Source organism: Ovis canadensis, chromosome 24, assembly GCF_042477335.2.
Source record: "Ovis canadensis isolate MfBH-ARS-UI-01 breed Bighorn chromosome 24, ARS-UI_OviCan_v2, whole genome shotgun sequence".
Lineage (NCBI taxonomy): Eukaryota > Metazoa > Chordata > Mammalia > Artiodactyla > Bovidae > Ovis > Ovis canadensis.
In genome coordinates this window covers 28,456,668-28,483,531 of record NC_091268.1, presented here as the reverse complement: position 1 = coordinate 28,483,531, position 26,864 = coordinate 28,456,668, and the positions used below count along the sequence as shown (strand labels likewise).

At 50.1% G+C, this 26,864-nt stretch overlaps 1 long non-coding RNA gene across 3 annotated transcripts; it reads right to left on the bottom strand.

Annotated features, from left to right (window-relative positions):
• Positions 1-346: 346 nt before the first annotated feature.
• Positions 347-26,196, bottom strand: LOC138429773 (uncharacterized). Of its 3 annotated transcripts, none has more exons than XR_011252884.1 (7): positions 26,051-26,196; positions 9,693-9,822; positions 9,077-9,257; positions 6,600-6,731; positions 4,007-4,176; positions 3,311-3,548; positions 347-835 (listed from the first exon to the last, which is right to left on the bottom strand). It is a non-coding gene; the product is annotated as an uncharacterized lncRNA (long non-coding RNA). The 3 variants fall into 3 exon arrangements; XR_011252885.1 differs by lacking the exon at positions 26,051-26,196 and adding an exon at positions 25,836-25,960; XR_011252883.1 differs by lacking the exon at positions 26,051-26,196 and having other exon boundaries at positions 9,693-11,043.
• Positions 26,197-26,864: the final 668 nt, after the last annotated feature.

The following is a 26,864-nucleotide window of genomic DNA, read 5'->3' as shown; positions in this document are numbered from 1 at the left end:
TGGTGAGGCTGGGAGGGGTCAAGAACACCTGGCTTCCAGTTAACCCCAGCAGACTGAAGGAGGCGCTATCCCTGAGATGGGGGCCCTGGGGGAAAATCAGGCTGGGAGGGAGGTTCTCAAATTCAGCTTTGGACAAGTTGAATTTGATGGGCCACCAAGACGTCTATTGGACCAGGTTTGAGTCCCTGAGCACATACTGGCAGCATCATCTGCTCCAGACTCCCTCACCTTTCTGGGCCTTGGCTTTCCTGTCTGCAAAATGGAATACCTCCCCAGGTGATTATGAGGACCCTATGTGGGAAGATATGAAAATTGCCCACCCCAGAGTCAAGCACCACAAGGAGAAAACGTGTCAGTGTTATTCACACTCTGTCAGTTAAAAGCAACAGACACACAAGTCGAACTGGCTTGAACACACTAAATAATAATTTCAGTTCAGTCGCTCAGTCGTGTCCGACTCTTTGCGACCCCCTGGACTACAGCATGCCAGGCTTCCCTGTCCATCACCTACTCCCGGAGCTTGCTCAAACTCATGTCCATCGTGTCAGTGATGCCATCCAACCATCTCATCCTCTGTCGTCCCCTTCTTCTCCTGCTTTCAGTCTTTCCCAGCATCAGAGTCTTTTCCAATGAGTCAGTTCTTCACAGCAGGTGGCCGAAGTATTGGAGCTTCTGTTCCTTTAACTAGAACCCACGGAATAGATCTGAGATCTCCCACAGCTGCATGCAGAACTCAGCATTATCTCAGGGGCTCCTTATCTCCCTCAGGCACTTTCCTCCTGCGTTCACAGTGGTCACTAGGCCAGCAAATCCAGTGGCAAGAGGGAGGTTCTTCCTGTAGTTTTGGCAAAAAAAAAAAAAAAACAACACAAGAATGATTCTGATTGGCTCAGCTTGGCCGCGTGCCCATCCCAGAGCCAATCACTGTGGCCAGGCTTGGGTCACACGATTTCCCCTCTGTCACGCTTCCCCTATTAGTGAAAGATGAAACAGTGCAGGGAAAACCAGTAGACATCCATCACGTTCTGTGTCCACTGGGAGTTTGGGGATGGAAGGAGATATATATGTAAGTTCCTAGCACAATAGGCAAGACATGGAGGCAACTTAAATGTCCATGGACAGATGAATGGATAAAGAAAATGTGGTATATGCGATGGAATACTATTCAGCCTTGAAAAGAAGGTAATTCTGTCCTATGTGAACACACAGATGAACCTGGAAGGCATGGCACAAAGTGAAATAAGCCAGACACAGGACAAATACTATGTCATACCACTTATATGGAGTCTAAAATAGTCAAACACAGAGAACTGGAGACTAGAATGGGGATTGCCAGGGGGTGGGAGGTGAGGGGATAGGAAGATATTGGTCAAGGGGTCCAAAGCTTCAGGTCTGCAAGATGGCTGAGTTCTGGAGATCTAATGTACAACATGGTACTGACAATTAACAACACTGTATGGTACACTTAAAATATGCTAAGAGGGTAAAAGAACATGAAGAAGGCGGGAGGAAATTTTTGGAGGTGATGGATATATTTATGGCATAGACTGACTGTGGTGATACTTTCATGAGTATATATTTATTTGGGGAGGGGGGCTTCCCTGGTGGCTCAGTGGTAAAGAAGCCACTTGCAATTTAGGAGCTGCAGGAAATGTGGGTTCGATCCCCGGGGTAGGAAGATCCCCTGGAAGAGGGCATGGCAATCCACTCCAGTATTCTTGCCTGGAGAATCCCATGGACAGAGGAGCCGGGTGGGCTACAGTCCATGGGGTCACAAAGAGTTGGACACGACTGAAGTGACTTAGCACACACAGTTGATTTACAATGTTGTGTTAATTACTGCTGTACAGCAAAGTGGTTCCGTTATACGTACATATTCTTTCTTCATATTCTTTTGTTATAGCTGACCGTAGGATGTTGAATAGAGTTCCCGTGCTATACAGTAGGACGTTGCTGTTGATCCATTCTATATGTAAAAGCTTACCTCTGCTAACCCCAACCTCCCACTCCATCTCTCCCCCACACCTCCCCCTTGGCAACCACCACTCTGTTCTCTATGTCCCACGGGTGTATACTTATCTCCAAACTCAGGTTGTATACATTAAATGTAGACAGCTTTTTATATGTCAACAATTCCTCAAGACAGTGGTTCTAAAAAATATAAGTTTCTGGCACACAGTAGGAACTCAGTTCACGGTGGCTGCTTATTATCAGTGTTCTGGAAGTGAGACACCAGAATGGTCCTCCCAGGTGCCCTTACCATCTACAGGTTTTTATTTATTTATTTGGCTGCGTCTGGTCTTTCACTGTGGTGCCCGGGCTCTGGAGTTGTGGCACGTGGACTTAGTTGCCCCACGGCATGTGAGACCTTAGTTCCCTGACCAGAGATTGAACCTGCACCCCCTGCATTGCAAGGCAGATTCTTAACCACCAGACCACCAGGGAAGTCCCCATCTACATGTTTTAACATCTTTACAAATGCAGCCTCTACCCCTGAACAACCCTACATGCAGCGGCATCTACTCTCCCTCAATCCCCTTGAGCCTTTCACCAAGCTTAAGAGATGGCACGAGAGAGGTCAGACAGGCAGGGTCTGAGGCAGCCCCCAGCCCGTGGCAGGACACCACGCTGTCATCTCTGGTCAGCCATGAACAGGCCCTGGGCATTTCCTTCACTGACCCCAAACCTGGCAACCCAGGGACTCTCTATTCCTCCAGGACCAGGGGGATATTCCAGGACTCTGGTGTGCCCCCAGTAGCCTGCACACCAAGAGAGATGCAGACAAGATCAAGAGAACAGGTTTTGCACAGTTAGAGAAAGACTTCGATGGTTCATAACATCAGGGAAAAAATTCCAGTACCCCGGGGCAAGCTGCAATGTGGATGTTCCTTTCAGCAACCTGCCTCTGATTGGAGCTGCCTAGAACCTCCCTGCCAATCAGCATGGGCGCTGGGAAACCTGGAACTTTATAGCTTAGCAACGAGAAATCTGGAGGAACTCTGGAATTAATTTAAGGAAAGGAGAAGGGGTGGGGGAACCTAGAAGGAAATTAGTAGCCAAATAATCAGACTTCCTGACTTTATTATTACCTTTGTGGCCAAGGCAAGTCATTTTCAGCATTAATTACAAGCAGAGAGGGAATGGGCCAGCTATCTTGTCTCAAACTCTGCGATGTTTTGTTTTTGTCCTGTTTTTTCTTTCTTTCTTTCTTTTTTTTTTTTTCCTGCACTGGTGCTGGGGTGGGGATGTGAACAGAGCCAAGAAAGAACAGACAAAACAGGTACAATAATTAAAGAAAAACCACACCCACTCTTGTCTGCCATAGCTCCCTCCAGGAGCCTTGTAGTCAGCCTCTCTGGAGTCACCTTCTATCATGTGACATCGTGGATGTCAGCCTGTCTGAAATGGGAACTGGAGGTCACGGTGGCTATAGAGGGTTTCTGCAATTTCAGATGGAGGCACAGCCAGAAGTGGTGATAGCCTGGTTGGTTGGTCCATTTGATGACTGTTCACTGAGCATTATTTATGTGTCACCGTTGAATCAGGGGCTGTAAAACAGAAGTAAGTGTACATTACATACTAGTCCCCGCCTCCCGTGGGTGGGGAGTCTGGCTGGGGTGGGGGAGCCTAGATATTAATAATCAGTTTTAATTACATAAGGCATGAAACCCCAGTACTTCTGTGGGCACTTGGCGCTGGTTCTCACATCCTAGAAAACAACCCTTTAGATGCCTCGCTCTGAGACAGAGTGACTGACTCATCCCAGTTGGCTCAGGACTTTCTTGATTTAAGCACCTAAAGTTCCCAGTCCCGGGAAACCCCAAGATGGCTGGTCACCCCCGCCCTGGGACAGGCTGAAATGGGGCAGGAAGCAGCCTCCCTTAGCATGTGGGACTTCCCCAAGCAGCTTGGACACAGGTTAAGCAGCCAGTTTGCTGTGTGGCTTGGAATAAGTTACTTGGTCTCTCTGGGCCATTGTTTCCTTAACTGCAAAATAGAGTTTGACCTGGTGAGCTTTTCATCTCCTGGAAGTCCTGGTTTCCTGGCCCTGCTGCTGCATTTCAGAGCCGAATCAAGGCAGAGGGCTGAGTGAAGAAGGCAGGGCCATGTACCCACAGTGGAGCCCTGGGCGAGTATCTGACTTCCTCCACAAAATAGTTGGAAGAATAGTACTTACTTCATGGCAATACGAGCACTGAGTTAAGTAAAAATATTCTATGGGTTTGGCACAGCTGGATACTCTCAGGTTGCAAAGTGTGGATATCCTGGTTAACAAAAAGCATGATTAAGAATTATGACATTATGATTAAGAGTTATGGGAATTCCCTGGTGGTCCCAGTGATTAGGACTTGGTGCTCTCACTGCCTGGGCCCTGGGTTCAAACCCTCATCAGGGAACTAAGATCCCACAAGCTGCAGGGTCAAAAAAAAAAAATGAGTTACGGTATTTCCTAACTAGTGACTGCCAATTTTCAAAAAAATTTTGTTAAACATGTACTTTATCACAATACATACTCCTTTTTTTTTTTTTTTTGGCTGCTCGGGTCTTAGTTGTGGCACTTGGGATTTTAAATGTAACATGCAAACTTTCAGTTGCAGTATGTGGGATCTAGTTCCCTGACCAGGGATCGAACCCAGCCCCCCTGCATTGGGAGCGCAGTGTTAACCACTGGACCATCAGGGAAGTCCCTTGTTGTCGTTCAGCTGCTAAGTCGTATCCGACTCTTTGCGACCCCATGAACTGCAGCATGCCAGGCTTCCCTGTCCTTCACCATCTCCCAGAGTTTGCTCAACCTCATGTCCATTGAGTCGGTGATGCCATCCAACCATCTCATCCTCTGTCGTCCCCTTCTCCTCCTGTCCTCAATCTTTCCCAGCATCAGGATCTTTTCCAATGAGTCAGCTCTCTGTATCAGGTGGTCCAAGTACTAGAGCTTCAGCATCAGTCCTTCCAATGAATATTCAGGACTGATTTCCTTTAGAATTGACTGGTTTCATCTCCTTGCAGTCCAAGGGACTCTCAAGAGTCTTCTCCAACACTACAGTTCGAAAGCATCAATTCTTCAGTGGTCAGCCTTCTTTATGGTCCAACTCTCACATCCATACATGACTACTGGAAAAACCATAGATTTGACTAGACTGACCTTTGTCCACAAAGTGATGTCTCTGCTTTTTAGTACGCTGTTTATGTTGGTCATAGCTCTATCACAGTACATACTCTTCATTGCCTTTCACCTTCAGGTGTCCAGTTCCATGAGGTAGAGACAAGGTCCTTTTTGCCACTGTCTCCCCATAATAAAGATTTGTTGAGTTCATTGAGGTTGTATCATGCCCATTTTACTGGTGAGAGAATTGAGGCTCGGGGAGATGAAAAGTCCTGCCATTAAGTGGGGAAGTCACGAACTGAGCCTGCAACTGATTCAGGGTCTTGTTCTCTCCATTCATTGGGCTCTGCTTCCTTGGGGGGCACATAGGGAAGGCGTGAGTGATGGCAAAGGAGCACAGGAGGCAGATCTGGTGGAAGGAGTAGGGCTGTGAAGGTCTGACCAAGAATCCTCCAAAGGGAGCAGCTATGATGGGCCGAGCATAGCACCAGCAGCCTGGCTTGATCCTCATGTGGACAGGAACCTTTTGGATGCTGCTTTCTCACCTCGCTAGTTGCCATGGCGACACAAGAGGGTGTGCACACACGCATGTGCTGAGATGTATCGCAAACCTGCTACCCAGGCTTGCCTCAGAGATGCCCGCAATGGGCAGGCAGGTCAAACAAATAACACAAGTGCATGCAAGTACATGGTACCATAAACCCTAGCTCTCCATCAACCAGCTTCAATAATCACCAAGTCTCAGCCAACCTTGTTCCATCTATAACCCCCGCCTTCCCCTCCGTCCTCATCCTAGATACTTACAAGCAAATTCGATATCTTCTGCAAATATTTTAATGACTCCAAAAATAAGGATTTTTTTTTACTGCCGTCATCCCTACTAAAACGAACAATAATGCTTTAATAATCAGAAAATATCCACTGTTCATAATTTTCTGGTTGTCTCATTATCTTCTTTACAGCTGGCTAAAATCAAGATTCATGTATGGTTCATACATTGTGATTGGTTCATATGCCTCTTACCTCTTTCTTGATCTGCACCCAAAGATTCTCCTCTCCTCTCTTTTTCTTCTCTTGCAATTTATTTGTTGAAGAAACTGAGTTGGTTGTTCTATAGTGTGTCCTGGTCTGGGTTTTGCTTATTGCATCCCTCTGCTGGTATTACATTGACATACTATAATACCTGTTCCTCTCTGCACTGTTTTTCTTATAAATCAGTAGTTAGATCTAGAAGTCCACTTAGATTCAAGTTTGTCTTTTGTATGTTTGTATGACTGCTTCCTAATGGATGCTTCCTATTTCTATTTGAAGGCACATAATTTGTGGTTGTCCCCCTTCATGATGTTAGCAACCGCTGATGACCGCTGTCTAGATCCATTAGAGGTTGAAAATGGTGGCCTACTAATTCTGTTCTTCTGTGTTAGCTGGAATATGTCTATAAAGAAACCTCTCCTAATCAGTCCCTGTAAAGTATGGCTCATACCAGAAAGGATACATGCTTGACTCTTTCCTCTTTATTGACAATTTTCAAACTAAGAAGCTGGTCCCAGGGAGTTCTTGAGTGGCTTAGTGGTTGGGATTCCAGGCTTTTGCTGCTGTGGCCTGGGTTCAATCCCTGGTCTGGGAACTGAGATTAAAAAAAAAAAAAAGTCAGTTCCAACATCCTCCAAAGATGACAAATGAGTTTGTTTTCCTGTTTTTCTAAGTATCATTGTGACTCACAGGTTTGGACATGCATAACCCATTTTCATCCACTGCAGTTACTATACTTACTGATGCTCAAAACGTCCCATCTTTGGCCAGTGGGAATCTCTTCACATTGTCTTCCTGACTCCTCTCTGACAAGTCCCCTTAAGTGTGTGACAGTTTCTGAGCCACCCGGATGGCAAGCTGTTCATGCTCATCCTGCCCATTTCCTGCCTCAGACCTGGGTCTGCCCTGTCTCCACAGAGCACTTCTAGTTGGAAGCGGGGTTTAGAGACCACAATGTGGGCGCTGCGAGTGCTCACTGTTCCTGAATTGCCCATTATGTCAAACCTTTTCAGTGGACAGGGATAGGAAACACACGCTTTATTTTGCAAGGCGAAATGTAATACCAGTGTATTATTTTGTAATCCCAATACTTCCCATTCAGACTGGGGACTCCAGGTTTTTCACTTCATCTCTATGATCTTACAGCCACATCTCTTTTCTTGCATGACTGTGTGACAAAGCCTGTTTCTAAAAGCAGAGCTCCCCATTGGATCTCCCATCAAGCAGGAAGCATGTGAGAAAGCATGTAAGTCTTCCCCTTAGAAATGAGCCTGTCTCTGATGCGGTTTAGAAGTGGCTCTGAGAGAAGCCCGTGTTGTGGTCCACAAGGGATCACATTCTCATGGCAGATGAACCAGCTCCTTTCATCACCCTGTGTGTGGAGCCTCACATCTGATTGCTCTTAATCCACAAAGTGCATTTGAGTCACATGAGGAATTATAAAAACCCTTCTCAAGCACAATTAAGTCAGAATCTCTGGTGCTGGGACCCTAACACTTTTTGAAAAAGCAGTCCAGGTAATTTTATTTATGTGGCTGTGCCGGTTCTTACAGAGAAGGCAATGGCACCCCACTCCAGTACTCTTGCCTGGAAAATCCCATGGACGGATGAGCCTGGTAGGCTGCAGGCCATGGGGTTGCAGAGTCGGACACGACTGAGCGACTTCACTTTCACTTTTCACTTTCATGCTTTGGAGAAGGAAATGGCAACCCACTCCAGTGTTCTTGCCTGGAGAATCCCAGGGATGGGGAAGCCTGGTGGGCTGCCGTCTATGGGGTTGCACAGAGTCGGACATGACTGAAGTGACTTAGCAGCAGCAGCCACCGGGTCTTAGTTGTGGCATGTGGGATCTAGTTCCCTGACCAGGAGTCGAACCCAGTCCCCCCCCCCCCCCGCTCCTCAAATCCAGAGGGCAGACTACCATGCTTTCCTAGACTACCAGGGAAGTTTCAGTCCAGGTAATTTTTTTTTTAATGTTCAATTCACCAAAATTCTAGAAAGTCAGTATAGTTATATTAATAGATAATAAAACATTGATAAAGGAAATAATTCAGTTTTACAGATATTTTTGCCTATCTGGAGTATGGTCATTAAAATGGCCAGATAGGATATTATATAAGAGTCCAGGTAATTTTGATGTGCAGCCAGGGTTTAGAATCACTGCTCTAGTCCTTCCGTCTCAGCCAAAGGAAGAGAAGGAAACAAGGGCTATGGTAGATGCTGCCTTCAAAGCCCATTAGCTTGAGGTTGAAACCTAGCACTGCCTGTCTCTACCTAGGAAACCTCTGGAATGGCGCTGAGCAGTGGAACTTCCTGCAGTAATCGAACTGATCTATATCTGCAGCATCCAGTGTGGTGGCCACTAGCCCTGCTTAGGGCAACCTAAGCAGTGAAATTTTAGATTAAAACATTTTAAACTAATTTACACAGAAATAGCCACAAGTGACTAGTAGCTATCATCTTGGACACCACCACCCTGGGAAATCACTTAACATCTAGGAGCCTCATCTCTATAAAACAGAGACAAATAAGAATGACTTCCTTGGGCTGTGGTGGGGACTAGAGATAATGTATATTATGTGCCTGGTATACACAAGCCATTCAGTAAAATGCCGCTTATTTTCCTTATTAACATCAGCCTGTCAGTCCTTAAAGAAAGAAAGGAAAACTTGCCTGGAAAATGAGTGTTCAAAAGTACCTGACTACGGAGACTAAAAATTCTGAGCTGTTCCAGAGAAACTCTCAGAAAATATTTCTTAATTGTAGAAGTTCAATTACAGAGAGAGGTTATCAGTTGCAAGGGCTGTATTTCATTACCGATCTAGCCACAGCTCAATAAATTAAGCAATCACTCAAAATAACATGTTGCTTTAATCCCCTCTTGGAATAAATTCAAGTTGCTTGGTTTTATATTAGCACAGCTCTTGAAAGGCAACTCACATTGGCCTCATTTCTGTTTCTTCAATTCATCAGCCCCTCTCTGGATAAATCTTTGCATCTCCTGACTAGCAGGACAGAGGAGTCTCAGCCGAGCAGACCTTTTATTAAAACCGGAGTGTTTTCCATCATTTGGCCTTTACATGTTCCACGTTTCATTTGCTGAAATTACTGGCAGGTTTATCTGCAACAAAGACAGAAAGAGACCAAGAGGCAGCAGCCCAGTTCTGAAACACCCCTCCGAGAAGCCCAGCTCGGACGTGCAAAGCAGACAGTGATGGCTTTTCCACCCTTTTCTCTCTGGTGGTTTCTCATCTCACAGTAGAATTTCGTTTCCCCTAGAAACTTGGCACAGGAGGTGTCAGCCCGGGAACATATTTGTTTGTGTAAATTAAAAGGAGAATATGTTTTGACCATATTTAAGTCCTAGCTGTGCTAAAGAAATAAATAGAGTTGCACAATGCGTCTCACTGCATGATTCTGGCTCACCTACCCAGACTCTGTCTTTGTTTATAAAACCTAAACGAGAGCTCTGAGCAGCTCAGTGCCTCAGACAGCTACAGGGACAACCTCTCAGGTGGTGTCCACCCCATCAGGCCCACATGGAAAGTCCACTTACCTGAGTTTGAGATCTGACATGCTGCTGTCTTGACAGGATGGGTGAGGGTGTTGGCAAGAGACACCCTCACCTGTACATTCTCGATGGGCGTGTGAATTTCACCACCTTGGTGAATGGCACTGGGCAATAGCTGTAGAAATTTAAAATGTACACATTGGCCTGGAAATCCCATGTCTAGGAGTGTATCCGATGGAGTATAGCTGGACAGATACCAGAGAGTATCTGTAACATTAAAATCCTGGAGTTAACCGAAGTGCTGACAGTAGGGGACAGCTTAAGTGTGGTGCATTGCTAGAAGTCATTAGAAAGCTTCTGGCAGGTCAGAGGGCTGTCGTGCCTTCGGACATAAACCATCCCAGCCCCCTGCCACTGTTCTTAATGTTAGAAGCCAAAAAAGTGTGTGCTCTCGAATATGCTTAGAAAATTTATGAAGATTATGCAGGCCGCATATGGTGATTACATTTAAAAAGTGAAACTGGAGTTAAGAGGAAAATTGCAAAGGGGCTCCTGTATCTCCCATGTTTCCGTACTGGTTTTCTTACCATATGCAGGGTATTATTTTTGAAAACTGGGATAATTAAAAACACAGAAAATGGCATTTAAAAAATCATTTCCACACTTGACGGGAGCAAGGTAATATGATGATCATACTCTTTTCATCACATATCTGTCAGGCCAATGAAGTGGTGGTGGGAAACCTTTGCTTTTCTGGTCTTTAAGCAAATAATATAGAGGGCTGAATGGTGACTCCTAGAGCGAGAAAAGGTATGCCCACTTCTCTCCCAGAGCCTTCACAGGTTTCCTTATATGGAAAAGCTGTGGTTAAGTTAAGGGTCTTGAGGTGGAATTTACCCTGGATTATTCAGATGGGCACTAAATGCAATTACAAGAATCCTTTTATGAGAGAAGCAGAGACAGACACACAGGGAAGAACACAGGAAGACAGAGGCAGAGATTAGAGTGATGCGGCCACATGCCAAGGAATATGGAGCCACCAGAAGCTGGAGGAGGCAAGGAATGGATTATCCTCTGGAGCACCTGGGAGGGCTGTGTCCCTGCCAAGTTTGGACTAACAGCCTGCAGAAGTCATAGGTTTAGTAGAGTATGATAATAATAAGGAAATGATAGATTTCTGTTGCATTAAGCCAATCAGTTTGTAATAACTTGCCCTAGGAACCTAACACATCACCTGACACTCACAGCACCTGTAAAATGCATGAAGTGCATTTTTGTTGCTTAGTCAATAAGTCCTGTCTCTTTGTGACCCCATGGACTGTAGCCCGCCAGGCTCCTCTGTCCCTGGGGGTTCTCCAGGCAAGAATAGTGGAGTGGGCTGCCATTTCCTTCTCCATATCAACACATGGAATGCAGTTCACCAGTCACGGGAGCTCTGGATGCTGGGAGAGTGGGTGGGAAAAGCAATCTTCTCAGCAGCTCCACTGAAATCAATCCTGGATTGGTCCTGCTTAGGTCACATGACCACACCTGGATCACATGAAGTGCATAGGGAGAAACCAATTTGGTAAGGTGGTTTGGGTGAATTCGCGCCACAGATGATTACTGAGCACCTACTAGGTGCTGTGGACACAGCAGAGAACAAATCAAAGACAGCTGCCCACATGGAGCTGACATTTCAGAGAGAGAAAGTAGATAAATTGAGCATGGAGAAAGACCAGTGGTGGCGGAAGGGAACAAGAAAGCATGGAAAGTAGGGATCAAGATGGGGTCTGGGAGAATGCAGTTCACTGGGAACTGCAGTCCAGGACATTGGAGAACTGACGTTGGAGGAGAGGCCTAAAGGAGATGAGGGCATGAGCTGTGTGTCCACGTGGTACAAGAGTACCTGGCAGAGGAAACAAGGGTAGAACTTGACACGCTGGTTGACCTGAATCAGCAGGAAGGAGCGACCTTCTCTCCCCTTCTCCCTTCCCTGCCTCCTGCACTTGCTGCCCACCTGCTGCACACCAGCGGCTGGAGTGCAAAGACGAGACCTGGGTCTCCAGGTTCAAGGTCACCACTCACAGGGAGAAAATATCATTCCATTAACGTGGTGGGCGTTGGAGCAGAGGCCAGGACAAGCTGCAGGCTCTGTCCATGGTGGAGAGCCTGGTGAGGAGAAGTGGACGTGTGTTGGGAATGAGGTCAGAGAGATGCAGGCAAGCAGAAAGAGGTTGGGACTTGAAGTCCAAGAATAAATGTTGAGCTCTGATTCAATGGTAAATTAATTGGAAGCAGGCTGGTGGTGGTGGGCAGAGATGGAGAGGGGCCTGGGGGAATCTCTCATTCCCAAACACAGCAAGGCAAACCTAGGGGGAGAATTGAGCTCTGAGGATAACCGACCCTGCTTAGCTTCACACAGTCCATGAGAAGGAACAAACAGTTCCCAAGTCCTGAGTTGGGATGCTCTGGTGCATACAGAAACCAGAGCTGACCTGATTGAGGTATGATGGGGGATTCATTACTCAGGTAACCATGCTGAAGGACGAGAGAGGCTGAGTCACTCTTGGATCAAGGGACAGAACGCAGCGCCAGTCTGTCTCCTCCCCAAACCCCCATCCCATCCCGTGTTCCTCCCTCCCTCCATGTTGGCCTCAGTCTTTGCATTCACTAGTAGCTCTGGATGCTGCTGAGTGGGTGGGAAAACCAATCCTCTCCCCAGCTCTACTTAAAACAGTGCTGCCTTGGCCCAGCTTAGGTCACGTGACCAGACGTGGACCAAGCACTGCAGCCCAGCTCAGAAGTGGGCTGCTATGATTTTTCATATCGAGTCACGTGTCTACACCCAAACCCATTACCGTAGCTGAGGCATGAGTGTTGTAAGCAGCCATCTTTGGCCATATTCCCACTGGGCATACTGTTTCTTACTTGGAGGGGTAGAAAATGCTGGCAGGAAAAAAAAACCAAAAAACCCAGAGCCACCTACCTCTTCCAGAGCCTTCTCCTGGCTGTGCTGCTTCCAAGTCACTCTGAGGGGAAGATTGCCACAATTCTGAGTTGGGCCTTGTATTAAGATGTGCTGTTTGTAAACCCCATGTTTGCAAGGATTTACTTAGACCTGGTGGTGTAATTGTTTCCTTCCATTGTTGCTGTATTATTTTAATCAAACGTAAAATGTTTTCTTCCTCTTTGGTTTATGATTTCCTCTCCTGTGCCTAAGTAGGAACTGTGTCTGTCTTGTTGGTTACAGCTCATGCCCCATACTTAGCCTCTTAATTTATAGTTCAGTTCAGTCGCTCAGTCGTGTCTGACTCTGCAACCCCATGGACTGCAGCACGCCAGGCTTTCCCTGTCCGTCACCAACTCCCAGAGCTTGCTCAATCTCATGTCCATCGAGTCGGTGATGCCATCCAACCATCTCATCCTCTGTTGTCCCCTTCTCCTCCTGCCTTCAATCTTTCCCAGCACCAGGGTCTTTTCAAATGAGTCAGTTCTTTGCAGCAGGTGGCCAAAGTATCAGCGTTTCAGCTTCAGCATCAGTCCTTCCAATAAACACCCAGGACTGATCTCCTTTGGGATGGACTGGTTGGATCTCCTTGCAGTCCAAGGGACTCTCAAGAGTCTTCTCCAACACCACAGTTCAAAAGCATCAATTCTTCGATGCTCAGTTTTCTTTATGCTCCAACTCTCACATCCATACATGACCACTGGAAAAACCATAGCTTTGACTAGACGGACCTTGGTTGGCAAAGTGATGTCTCTGCTTTTGTATATGCTGTCTAGGTTGATCATCACTTCTCTTCCAAGAAGCAAGCATCTTTTAATTTCATGGCTGCAATCACCATCTGCAGTGATCTTGGAGCCCCCCAAATTTATAATTTATAGTAATATAGTAAGTACTCAAATAATTGGGCTTCACTGGTGGCTCAGTGATAAAGAATCTGCCTGCTAATAGAGGAGATGCAGGTTCAATCCCTGGATTGGGAAGATCCCGTGGAGAAGGAAATGGCAACCCACTGCAGTGTTCTTGCCTGGGAAATCCCATGGACAGAGGAGCCTGGCAGGCTACAGTCCATGGGGATCACAAGAGTCAGACAGGACTGAGTGACTAAAGTGTTAGTCACTGGTCGTGTCCGACTCTTTGTGACCCCAGTGACTAAAGAACAGCTTAAGAAACGGAATGAATGGACATTCACGCATTCATTGACCATCCCACAGAGAAGAGGAGGAGCTGCCAGGTCCGTGTCTGTTCTCTCCTCAGGGATGCGCGCCCGCCGCGCCCCACCGCCTTCTCAGTCATGTTGCCTTCCCCTTCACGACAAAGTCCTGTTAATCTATGTGCCATGTGGGTGTGACTCCGCCATGAAAAAGAATGACGCTCTGATATGGGCTGCAGCATGGACAAACCTTGAGAACATAATGCTGAGTGAAAGAAGCCGGTCACAGAGGGTCACGTTCCCTATGAAATATGTATTTCATTTGTATGAAAGATCCAGAACAGGCGAAGACGAAGAGGAGATTAGCGACTGTTTAGGAGTGGAGGATGGGGGAGGGGTTAGAAGATTTAGCCGGAGTAGGGGGCTGGTAAAGGGGACAGGGTTTTCTTCTTGAAGTGATGAAAATGTCTTAAGATTGACTGTGATGACTGACGCGCAACTCTGTGAACATACTCACAGCCATTTGGGGGGAGTACTGTTTGAAATGGTTGAATTGTGTGGTAAATGAAGTTTATCTCAATAAAGCTGTTGGGGAAAAAAGTCATGTCTCCCTGCCCGACCCCTTCTCCCGTCAGGAATCCGTGGGCTCCAGCCTCCTGCTTTGGGAAATCTCTCTCCTCCACCCTCTCTCTGCACACACACTCTTCCCATCTCCCCTTCTCGTTACCTTCTTCCGCCTTAAGACATTTTCCCTCCCGTTGCATTCTCACCAACTCCAGAGAAATGCCTTCTCCAAAAGAGAAGTTCCTTCCACAGCCAAAATGCCCCACTGAGGTATTCTCCTAAAACTCTTTCAACACTTTCCTCTTTAAGTTACTCACTTAACAGCTATAAAAATTACAGTTTTAAAGTCCCCGTGGTGATCGATCATGGCAGTCACTAACAAGTCCTAATAGTTCGAAATTCCAAGAGCTTCATAATCCCAAGGAAAGAGGGGCCAACTAACCCTCTTCCCAAGGCCCAGCAGGCTCTGTTCTGAGATGTGACTGAGTCCCCTCACAGGTAGGGAGAGACGGTGAGGAAGAACGAGGCCAGGCCAGGTGCTTCCTAACTGGAAGGCAGGTGTTAAGGTCTGGAACGTGGAGGGGAGGGGAACTATATAGTCTGTGGGGCCAAAATTACCCTACTTCCTGATTTTGTAAATAAAGTTTTATTGGAACATGCAGCCAGGACCACTCATTTACTTAATGTTTCTGGCTGTTTTCTTGTTACAACAGCAGAGTGGAATAGCTGTGACAAGGGACTGTATGACCTGTAAAGTCTAAAATATTTAGTATCTGGCCCTTTCCAGAAAAAGTTTGCTGACGCCTGATCTGGAAGTTTCCATCTTAAATTCTGGCTCGTCCACACACTGGGTGTGCGACCTTGGACAAGTCAGCTCCTCTCTCTAAGCTTGTTGCTTCATCAGGAAGCCAGAGGCAGTAACAGTGCCTCCCGATATGTTGCTCGTGCAACAGGACTTCATACATGTAAAGTGTTTAGCTCATATAAAACACTCAGTGTATGCTGGCAGTTACGATATTATTCAGAAATGAGACCAGTAACTCCTACTTCATATGGCGATTATCTGAAGCGATAGAGATCGAGCCTGTGAAAACAGCTTGTCCAAAACACATTATTGTTGTAAATCTCTTAAAGGATTTTCAGATGATTCTCTGCTTGTTAGTAAAACTAAGTTGTTGTGTTTTTGTTTTTTAAGGGAGCAAATTTGGAACTGTAAGAATGTAGAAAAACTCTAATTTCTGAGGAAAAGAGGAACTTGAACCCCCCCAAATCCAAACTCTCAACCCCCTGATCCTTGGCTGGGACTTGAACCTGCCCAGAATTACAATATTCTTTTGGCTGAGATGGCATCTTCTCCAATAACTGGTGCACAGGAATCCAGGCCTGTGTTTTCTTTAAACAGTTGTGTTGCCTCTGAAGTCCCCACCAGCGCCTGTTTTGGGTTTTTTTTTGGCCATACCACGTGGCATGTAGGATCTTAATTCCTCAATCAGGGATGGAACCCACCTGCAGTGGAAGCACGGAATCTTAACTACTGGACTACCAGGGAAGTCCCAGACCTGTTTAAATAGTAATCTGCTGCAAGCTATTGGCATTCAGGTTTGCCACCTGGGGAGGGAAGAGACCTTTGCCTCCACACCCTTCAGGGGATTGTCCAGAAGCCAGGAGAGGACGGCCACCACTTTGACCTGCTTTCTTGGTAGTGTCATTTAAATCTGTTTTAGTTAAGGAGATCCAGCAGCCTGCCATTAGTTTGCTTCATTTCACAATTATTAACTGAGCAGCTAGTACACGCCAGGTCCTGCGGATACAGCAATGAATGATTCACCCCCTGCCCTGGGCAGCTGCCCTGCCTTCCTTCTAATGGGGACAAGACAATCAAACAAAAACTAGGGCAGTTTGGCCCCGTAGTAAGTCCTGTTTGCTCCCCAGGATTTCAGTCCCACACTAAATACTGTAATGATGAACTGGAAAACTGTTCTGGACCATCCATCTATGAGAGATTGATTGTAGGAGTTAAGAGGGCCACCTTTGGAGGAAGTCAGACCTGGGCAAGACTGGCTTTGTAATTTGCAAAACGAAAACATGAACCCCTTGTTCCCCAAATTATTCAGAATTTCAATGACAAGAGTGGAGCATTGAACCAGCAGGGTCCACACTGTGAAGCCGACCCCACACCCAGGGTCAGACTGACTTAAGCTGGGTCCACTTGGACACATCTCTTCACCTGCCTGAGCTTCCGTGTCCTCATCTGAACAAAGAGATGCTAAGGCCTACCTGAGGCTGGTGAGGCTAGAGAAAGGGGGCGGGTAAAGCTCTGAGTGGGGGAGGGTGGGCTCAACAGCATTATTGCTGCTCTTAGCCTGTGGTGACAGCCTTGTGTCATCTCTGAGAACAGGGCGTGTTTATGATGCTTAGTTAGTAGACAGTGGCTGAGACTTAGACAGCAGGCAGTCGATACCAGGCACTGTCTTTAGTTCTGTATGGATATTCATTTCATCCCCCATGCAGCCCTGCTCTGTAGGTACCATTATAGAGACGGAGAAATTGAGGCCCAAAGAGAAGAAATTGCTTCAGGTTTCACACCCATCAGTGGAAAAATCCAGAGTCAAGCCGGGGACACCTGGCCCCCCAGGTCTGTATTCCCAACTGACCTATGTGTTCCAGGAGTCATCACACCCCTGACACGTACGCATGCACACACACGCACACGTACACATGCCCCTCCCCTGAGGTGCTAACATGAAGCGGACCGTGTGGAACTGTCCCCATCGCGTGATTCTTTCTCTCTTTACTTGCTCTTTTGATTTTGCCACACCACTCAACCGGGAGCCCTAGGAGGGCAGGTGCTGTCTTGCTTCCCACGGCATCCCTGGCACCAGGGACCGTGCTGAGCACACAGTAGGCCCTCAGGAGGCATGTACCAGTGGAGGCAGCAGGAAGCAGGCATCCAACTGGAGCACTCTGACGCAGAATCAGTAGCTGCAGTCCAGGAAACTCAAGACTGAGGGCTGAAGAACGTGTCTGGGTTGGGGGAGATCTCATGGCTAGAAGAACCGTCTCAAACCCTGCTGGCTTTTCTCACTTGGGGTTCTCCCACTGTGCAAGGCAGGGGGCAGCGGCGGGTAAGGGGCATTCACAGGGAATCCCTGGGGCCCAGCCCCCAGCCCAGCAGGCAGAAGGGCAAGAGCACAGGTTGTGCTCTGGCAGCTGGGCCCCAGCTGTCCGCCAGCCTCTTGATGCCCGCCCCAGCTGGCCAGCTGGGCCCTGATGCCACCCCCCCACCCCATGACACAGCAGAAAGTGAAACCAGACCCGCCCCTGCTGGCTGAGACCCAGTGCCCGCTGTTTCCCCATCCCAGGGGGTGGGCGGGGAGAGGATGGCCGGGCCAGGCAGCAGCCTGTCCAAGGAGTGCCCCTCCAGGCCAAGCGTGCCACTGTGCCCCTGCCCATCCCAGGGCCACCGGTGCCCACCGCCTTCTGAGCTGTGCCCTGTTTGTGAGCCACCAGAGCTGCCCAACTGAGTTCTGGATCTTCACACTGCTCTGGGGGGGTGGGTAACTATTCTCCCCATTGCACAGAGAAAACTGAGGCTCAGAGAGGTGCCCTGGCCAGGAAAGAGGGCACTGGGGTAGCAAGATCCTAAAATAAGAGACCAATCAGAGCTATGGGTGGGTGTGGGGGCAGAGATCCGAGGCATCTCACTGGTGTTGGCATGCAAGGCAGGAGTTGGCGGGGGGAGACTCGTGGCACCCAGGTTGTCACAGGTGGAGCCCACCACAGGTTGGAAGTGGCACACCAACTCCACGGGTGCGGAAAATCCCTAAGACAAATGAGAATTCTAAAGAAGTGGACTATGGGGACATCCCAGGTGGCCCAGTGGTTAGGACTCCGAGCGCTCACTGCTGAGAGCCCAGGTTCAGTCCCTAATCCGGAAGCTAAGATCCCACAAGCCAGGATCAAAAGAAAAGGCAGATGAAACTTTACAAAGGATCATCTTGAGTCCTGCCCCATCCTGCCACCTGTACTTTCCTTTGCTTGAATGTTTCCTTGCAAGCAGCTCACCCTCTTTATCTTACACGCTGTGCTGTGCTTGGTCGCTCAGTCATGTCTGACTCTTTGCGACCCCATGGATGTAGCCCGCCAGGCTCCTCTGTCCATGGGGATTCTCCAGGCAAGAAATTGATGTAAAAAGAAAAGAGCCCTCCTCCTCGGAACCCTAAACTGAAAGCCAACTGCTCGCCATAGTAAAAATCGGCTGTACGAAAGAAATACCTGTTCAAAGAATTTACATCTCTAGCCAGGAACTACTTAAAATCCTGTGCCTATCAGACTTGAGAAACTTCTATCCCAAAATGTGGGTTTCCTATGAGAGGCAATGGAGGTCCATAGAGGCTGAGTCACTTGCCTAGGGGGGTGACACACTGCAAGAGCTGCAGAGCTGGGGCTGCCTGATTCCAGGATTGCAGAAACCTGTGCATATGTTGGACCGCAGTCCTGCTCCTGTCTTGAGTTGTCTCTGCCTGCGCGGCAGGTATTAGTATCAGCACAGACAGCTTTCATGTGTAATGCTTATCCTCACTTTCCCAGCGCCTTCTGAGCCTGTCTATCACTTGAACTCACAATAACATGGCAGGTACAAGTGAGAACCCTTTCAGGCTGGAGCATGGGGGAAGGAAACTGAGGCAGAGGGTGGGAAAGTGGGCTGATTTGGGGAAGCCGGTGAGCCAGTCATGACTGTCCAGGGCTTCTGCCAAGGTGAGGAGCCCAGAGGCCCTGCTGGAAGGCCCAGGCTAAATGTGAACCAGCCTTGTCAAACAGGTAACACTTGTTTCTTCCCCACCTCCCCTGCCACGAGCCCCCACAGCACACGCAGACAGCAGCCGCAGTTGTCCTGTTTCCCAAGCCTCATCTCCAACTTTCGGACCCTGGAGGGCAAAAAGTGTGTTTAGTAACCATCTGCGGGTGGCATCTTTTTTATTTTCCGCTGTGATCACCAACCAGTTCTCAGTGCCACGAGGGGCGCACTCCCAGGGACCAGAAAGGAGGGTTTGGGGTGGGGGCAGGGGGAGAACATCTTTCTTCTTTTAGTTGCTGGAGAAACTCAGCTGCCGTGGCTGGCCCAAGGACCCCCGAGGAATACTGCAAGAGCAATAAGGATTTTTAGGGGCATTATGATAGTGGAATGCAAACACATCTGCCCCCAAAAGTCCCTCATTTTCCCTGCGGTAACCAACCAGCTGGGCAGGAAGTGAGGGCTCTTGGAACCCCAAGAGCCAAAACTAAAAAGGAAAAAATGCAGATAGTTAGAGCAAACTTGAGACAAGCCGACGCTTTCCCTGGTCCACGGCGCTGGCTCCACCTAGGCTCCCTAAAGGCTAAGAATTGGCTAAATAGGTCTCCACGGGTTCCATACAGATGCACCTCCCCCATGTCCAGAAAACCAGGATCTGGGATCCCAGGGCAGGTGATAAGGATCAGTCCCTCAGGTCAAGTGATTCTAGGGAGCCTGGGGCCATCTCCCCCAGACCATGAATGATTATTATTCCCAACCCTCCTTACTAATCTGAGTGAATCATGGATCCTTCCATTTCTCTTTTCTTTGGGATGTGGAAAGTTATCAGCTCAGAAACACGGATGAGGATACAAGCAAGCAGGGATTTCCAGGGCTGTACGAACAAGTGAGGGTGAGAGCTTGGGTCGGGGAGCCTGGTGGTTATCACCGATGGGGCCAGAGTGGGAAAATCACGGTTAAGGTCCACGGTGCAGACTCAAGAAATCAAGGGCAGGGGCTCCCTGGGATGCGTGACCTCCAAGGGTCTCTGGGGACAGGGCCCTCCCCCTAGCCAGTCAGTACCCTGTCCCCCCTACCCCGGCCTTGAAAGGGTTAACCACTCCATTGTTGCTGACACAGGAGGAGGCAGTTGCTCGCTCAGCAAGCTGGCATATCACACTGGGCCATCGGGGAAGAAGGGGCTGAAAACAGCCTCTGTGAGTTCTGTGAATGGAAGTGGCCTTATCGCCATCAGAGCGAAAAATGGGGCAAAAAGCCCTGCGGACACAGAACCCACGACCCGGGTGCTCCCTGGCTCCCTGGCACCGCGTCGCGTGGCCCTGGCACTCTGGCAGGGACTCAGGCATCCGTGGCCATCAGCACCCACCGGCCAGGCCCGCAAGGGAGCCGTCCTACACTTGCCATGTGACAGCCGGCAACCGGGCCCAGATCTCGCCTTTCAAACAGCACCTAAAATATTCTCCGGGTGAACCTGAAGCTAAATATGGCCTGGCCTATGAGTGCCTGGTCTGGACCTTTTAATGCCATTCGAAGACATACAATCAGGAACCCACCAGCCTTTTGGTGGCCTGGAGTCCAGTTACTGAGGCCAAATGGGAGGCCCGTGGGATTGGCTGGCTCAGGGCGGGGTGCACCACCCCCCAGAGGGGGCGTCCCGGTGCCAAGGCTGAGCAGGCTTCTTTGCTGCGTGTTTTATCCCGCAGGGACCACCCAGTTCTCTCTCTTTTCCGACCCCCAGAGGGCTGGCTCAGACGCAGGGCCCCTCATCTACCCCCCTGACCCTCCCTCCTGGCCCTCGGATGACCTGCCATAGCCTTCTCCCCACTTTCAGGCTGCAGCCTTGCCCTTCTGGCGTGGGTTTTCTCTGTACTTGGATTGAAACAAGAGGGCTCAGGACCCCAGGTGGACGGGGCGGCCTCTGGCTGGAAAAGGCATGCGAAAACACACCCACATGGGGTGGCTTGCACGGTGGCTTCGATGTGTCCCTGCTCTGGGGCTGGCCCCGTGCCATTCCTCCCTCGGCCCACCCTGAATGGCAGGATCACAGCCTGGAGGGAGGGTGGAGAGAAAGCTCAGCGCTCCAGGGCCTGGAACCTGCTAGCCTGCTGAGCAAAGCTGGGTTCTGCCCTCCGCAGAGGCCACCTGGTAACTGGGACAGTCAACCCCGAAGAGCCTCTGGGGAGGCTGTTCTCAAGAGCCTAAGCTTCCGCCCCCACCAACACACAACCCGCTGCTCCCCTTCTAGCCAAGAAATGCTGTGTGCCCACTGAGGGCCGCAGCAGGAGAGACCCCCTGAACACCTGTCTGGGGCTTGTTTGGGCTCCGGTGGTGGCTCCAAGGCCACGCTCAGGCCTGGGCTGGCGGCGGTCCAGGCTGTTTTGGGCAGAGATGCCAACAGGCCCAGGCACTGATCTCACAGGTTATTCCAACCAGGGAGTCTGGTTTTCGGCATGTCTCTCAGAAAGCTTTCACGCCGCGCTGCGCAGCCACTTCGGGCTCTCCCCCCAGCCTGGGCCCAAGCCTCCAGCAAATCCTAAATTTGCCACCCTCTTCCCAGTGCCTTTTGCCAATGGCTTTCCTGGGACACCGACATGAGTCTTCATTTCCCAGGTGTGCTCCCTTTTCATGCTAGTGGTGCAGCCTTTCCGGAGACGCTGAGAAAGGGGTTTGCTTTGGGGTTCCTTCAACTCAAATGTTTTATATCCTGAAGATGATGTAAAATCAGAAACTTGAAAGCTTTGTAAATATTTACGCAGCCCCCCCTACAATGGAGGTTGCTGGGAAAGAGAACTTGTTGGGGGGGGACTTTGGACCCCAGATCCACTCCTTCCAAACTCTCTTCTACATGCACCCTTTTGACTGAAAAGCCTGTGCGACCACTAGGCCTAAAGTCTGTGATCGTTTTTATATGGCATTTGCACAGGTGTTTTTCTTAGGTGCTTACTTTCACCTTGTTCCCCATATGAGAAGCAAAAAGGACTCTGTATTTTCCCAAGTTTGGGATGCTGAGCAAGAAAGAAAATTCCAGAAAGAAAATGGATTATTTTACTGGAGGATGCCCTTTCTGGCAAGTCAGTCTAAGGACCAAGTTTGCCTTCACTTTTCATCAGATCCATCTCTATCCTCGTGCCTAAAATAGCTGTATTTACTCTGCAATCGCAATTGCAAGAGGCTGAGCTGGTCTACTATTAGGAAGCTGTAAATTTCTCTGGCCAGACTCTTCTTTCTGCTCTTAATCTCAGGGGGTGGGAGGCTGAGAAGCAAGAAATAGAGAAGAGTGCTCCCTTAGGGACTTTTTCAGCTTTCATTGGCTTGAGTCAGAAATGCACTGTTTTATTTTTAAGGAAGTAGGAGTTTCATTGGAGCCCCTCTTCTAAATATTTCACACACACACACCCCAGCTACTCTATATTCTTTTCTATTGAAACATTTTTCCCCCTAGGGGAGTCGCTATAGCTTGTCTTGCTAAGACTGAAATTCAAAGTTGCTATTTTTTGTTTTTGAAATCCACTTGGTGGGGCGGGGTTGGGATGACATCTGATTAGTGAAATTTCACACAGGGGAGCAAAAGGAGAAACACTGAAATGTATTCAGCACTTCCACCTTTGAGCTATTTTTTTTCTTATTGGTTGGGTAGGGGGGAGGGCAGTGGTCAGAATATGAAAAGAAACTGTGATTCTTTGCCGAATTAATGACCACTTCTCACTGCAAAGTCCTGATTTATAATCTCTTCACCATACTACTATGCCTGTTTCCAGGCTTGGGGCAGGGAGGTGTGTGTGTGTTGCAGGGGGAGGGGGGCATAGTTTGCTTACCGTATTCATAATTACACGCACCCTTTCAGAGGGCTGAGTGTAAGCAGGGGCTTTCCTGTTGCAAATGCTCACATTAAAGCAGCCCCCGGCTCACATTCAGCACTCAATTCTGATTTTCCACACTTAACAATTCAGTCATTTTAACATGCAGCTTCATCGCTGCGATTAGAGCTCAGTATCTTGGCGCGACATTTGGTGTTCCGGCCTCGTTAATTCACGTAAAACACCCTATTTGTAGAAGTATCATTAGAGGCTAATTTGGTGCGATGTCCTTATTTAGCAAAGCAAATAGGACCTGACAGTCAGCTCTCTGGCACTACGATGGGGGGTGACGATTCAGCAATTCACAACGTGACAATTTCCCATCGCCCAGCCACGCTGGGATTGTGGACTTCTGAAAATTGTGCTGTTTCATCGTGTCCCATACCAAAGGGAAAGAACTCTAAAAAGTAAAGAACTGGTTTTTGCCAAGGCCCCAGGAGCGCACATGTCGACAGTGTGTCTACGTGCCATTTCTATTCAACTCGAATGTTCTATTAGGGACTTTGTGTTCAAAAGTTTTTCAGGTACAGCTCCCATTTCTATGCCCTGCTGTGAACACCTGATTGAAATCCAGGTTTGCAAATAAATAAACTTAAGATATGTGAAAATCCATATAGGTTACAACTGGAGGGTAGGGGTGTGTGTGTGTGTAAATTGACAGAACTTAATAAGGTTAATGGGAGGGACATTTGTACTCCCATCACCCTTGCCTTAAAGAATTCCCTGATAACACATTATCCAGAGTTTCTTATAAAATAACTAAGATCCAGGATAACAGAACTGCAAAGAAACACTGCAGTTCCATGTGGGGGCAAGCAGGCAAACCTAATGTAACTGCAGTTCATGATTTCAGCGATGTTTTGTTTCAAGGGTGTCAAATGGTTTGACACGACCCATATTATCACTCATTCCCTTAAAATCCTGTCTACTGAAACATCTCATTAAACCACTGGCAGGGGGCGGGGGAGGGGGGGGGCGGTTACTTTCACATTCTCATACCCTTCAGGGCCTCCCAAAGAAAGGCCCCTGAAAACATCAGGTTCAACAGAGAACACGAACGTACACATACACAGAATTGACCATCTAGACACGGCCTTTCTTTCGCTTTTACCAAAAGCAGCAAACCTCCCCTGTTTTCTCCCACCAGAGCTTTTCTCCACCCACCCCCCACCCGCCACCACCTTCCCAGTGCAACTAGCTCTCTGCCCTTTCGCTACAGGGGCCACCGGAGTCTGAATCCCTCGCCGTCTAGAATGACCCCAAAAGCGGGACTTTGTGGGCCAGTTGGATAAAACATAAACTCATCTCGCCCTCAAAACCCCGATTCTGGGACCACAGCCTCCAAAGCCTCCTTTCTCCAGAAGGGTGTCCCCCTCCACAGCTCACCCAGCTAGTGGGGCAGGCTGCCTTTGAGGCAGAGTTTTGGAGAATCCTGGATAATTAAAGGAATCATTACTGGGTTTTCCTGAAGGAATGACGGGAGAACAGTTGATCTCTCCCCAAAGCCAGGGCTGCTTGGTAGTAGCAGAGGGCGTTTTCTGCCTGCCACATGGGGTATCTTTTCCCTCCCTTACCCCCAGACCCATAGCTGGGCCTGACATCTTCGGCGGAAGACTTCCAGCGTCCAAAATGTCCATCAGCCGAAACGCAAAAGGAGTGCCGGGCGCTTCCTGCGGTCCCACACCCCCTTACTCTTTCCCAAATGCAGCTAAAGTTTAGTTGTTTGTGCCCTTAATTGTCTTATTAAAGTCAAATTTGCAACTTGCCCAGACTGGGGGAAGTGATTTCCATCTTAATAGCTCAATTAGCCTCTGGGCTCTGGAAAGGCCACCGGCTACACACACCTTTTCTCCGCATTTTAAACCCCCTCCCTTTTTCACAACTTCTCCTAAAAATAAATTATAAATATGGATGTGTCCTCAGAGGATCTTAGCGGCACATTCCAACGCTCCCCACGGTGGGGCTCGGAAGCAGGAGAAACCAGAAACGCCACTCCCCCCCCCCCCCCAACCCCAAATCAAAATGACTTTTCCTTTTTCTTCTAACTTTTGCCAGAGCAACTTGGTGTGGTCTCGGGCCCTGCCACCCGGATCCGCACCCCGGAACCTAGTTTCTTTTTTTAAACTCCTGTCCAGCAAAAGCTACAGCCAACAGTGCCACGGCTGCCTGCTCCTCGGAGGGAGGGGGCGGCCAACTTTACTTCGGGGAGGTGGTAACTCTCTGGGGACGATGCTCCCGGCTTCTCTGGCCGTCCCCGGGGCCCAGCCCCCGGAGGCTGGTGCCGGGCCCCTCTGCCAGTGCCAGCGCGGCCCCGGGCGCACGTGGAGCGGCGCGGTGCGGCGGGCGTGGACGGGCGAGCGGGGCGGCCTGCGCTCCGCGTGGCACCGATATCGGGGTCACGCCGCGAGTCAGTTTCCCGAACGGGCTTTCCGGGGTGGGGGCGGGGTGGGAGGCTTCCAAAGCGCCTCGTTAATTTCCGAGCCCCGGCATGAGGGCGGTGAGGGGTGCTGCCTCGCCCCCATTCCACCTCCCCGCCTAACACGCCCCTCTCCAGAGCCAGGGAGGGGCGTCGGGAGCGGGGGAGCCCAGCCCCGCCGCCTCGGGGGGCGCGCAGCGGCGGCGGATCCCCTCCCAGACGAGCGTCTAGCGCTGCGTCCCGGGAGAGTCGCGCGCTTCGCCCGCCGCCACCTCCCCTCTCGCGTCGCCACCCACCCCCCAGGCAGCCGCCCCGCACCCCCTTCCGTCCCGGGGGCCTGGGCACCCACCTGCCACGGCCCCTGCCCTGGCCCGGGGGAGGGGTGCCATGCAGGAAAAAAAAGGGGGGGAGACTCACCGCCGCTGCTGCCTCTGGGGGTGCAAGGGGGGCCCCCAGGGTTGTGCCTTCCAGGGCTCCTGGGAGGCGTGCGCGGGGCGGGGGGCGCCCCGCGGGCCCTGCAGCCTCCGCCTAGATTGGAGCCCAGCCTCAAATCCTTCACCGCGGGTTGAGGGCGGGGGGGGGGGGGGGGAGGGGGGGTGGACTTCCAGAAAAAAAAAAAAAGCCCTCCTTACCCAGACCAGATCCAAGTGATGGGCGGGGGGCGTAGAAAAGCCCTTTCTGCTGGGAGCGCGGAGCCGACGGGGCTGCACCCGGCCTCCACGGTCCGCTGCCGCCACAAAGCCGCGCCCCCGCCCCCCCCAATCCCGGCCCGGCCCCCACCCTCCCCCGCTCCCCACCCCCCACGCCCTATGGCCGGCCCGGGGCGGGGGCTGGGCCAGCCCGGGGTTGGCCGTGCTGGGGAGGCGGCGGCGGCGGCGGCCCAGCAGGCTGGGCCGCTCCTCCCCGGCCCGGCAGAGAGAGCGAGAGCCTGGAAGCCGAGCGTACCCGCCGGCCCGGGGTGGGGGCTGGGGCGGGGGCCGGGTCTGGAGTGGGGGGGCCTTCCTAGAAACCCTCGCCAAATATAGTCGGCGGATAGGGGCATTCCTCGAAATGCGGCGGCGACGTCAGCCCCCACCTATGGGGGGGTGCAGAGGCTGGGGTTCTCCAAACTGGGGGGGAACGGGGGAGATGGGAGATACCCCACTTCCAATACCCCCGCGGCCCGGAGGAGGGAGCCTAGGCTGGGCCTCCCTCCGGCGGGGGCGGGAGGGGGGAGGATAGGGTTCCCCCAAATGCGCTCCCGGGATCCCTCAGCCGGGGGTGTCTGAATGGGGATACATCTGCTTGAGATTCAGACCTCGCCCCCAGATCACCACCCCCCACCCCGCTTTCGGGAACACTCAGTGACGGTGCCAGCCGGCGCTTTCAGCCCTTCCTCTGCTGCTTCTCACTCCCCTACCCCTCGTGAACCAACAGAAGTCGGGGCTGCACCAAGTCTGGCCCCAC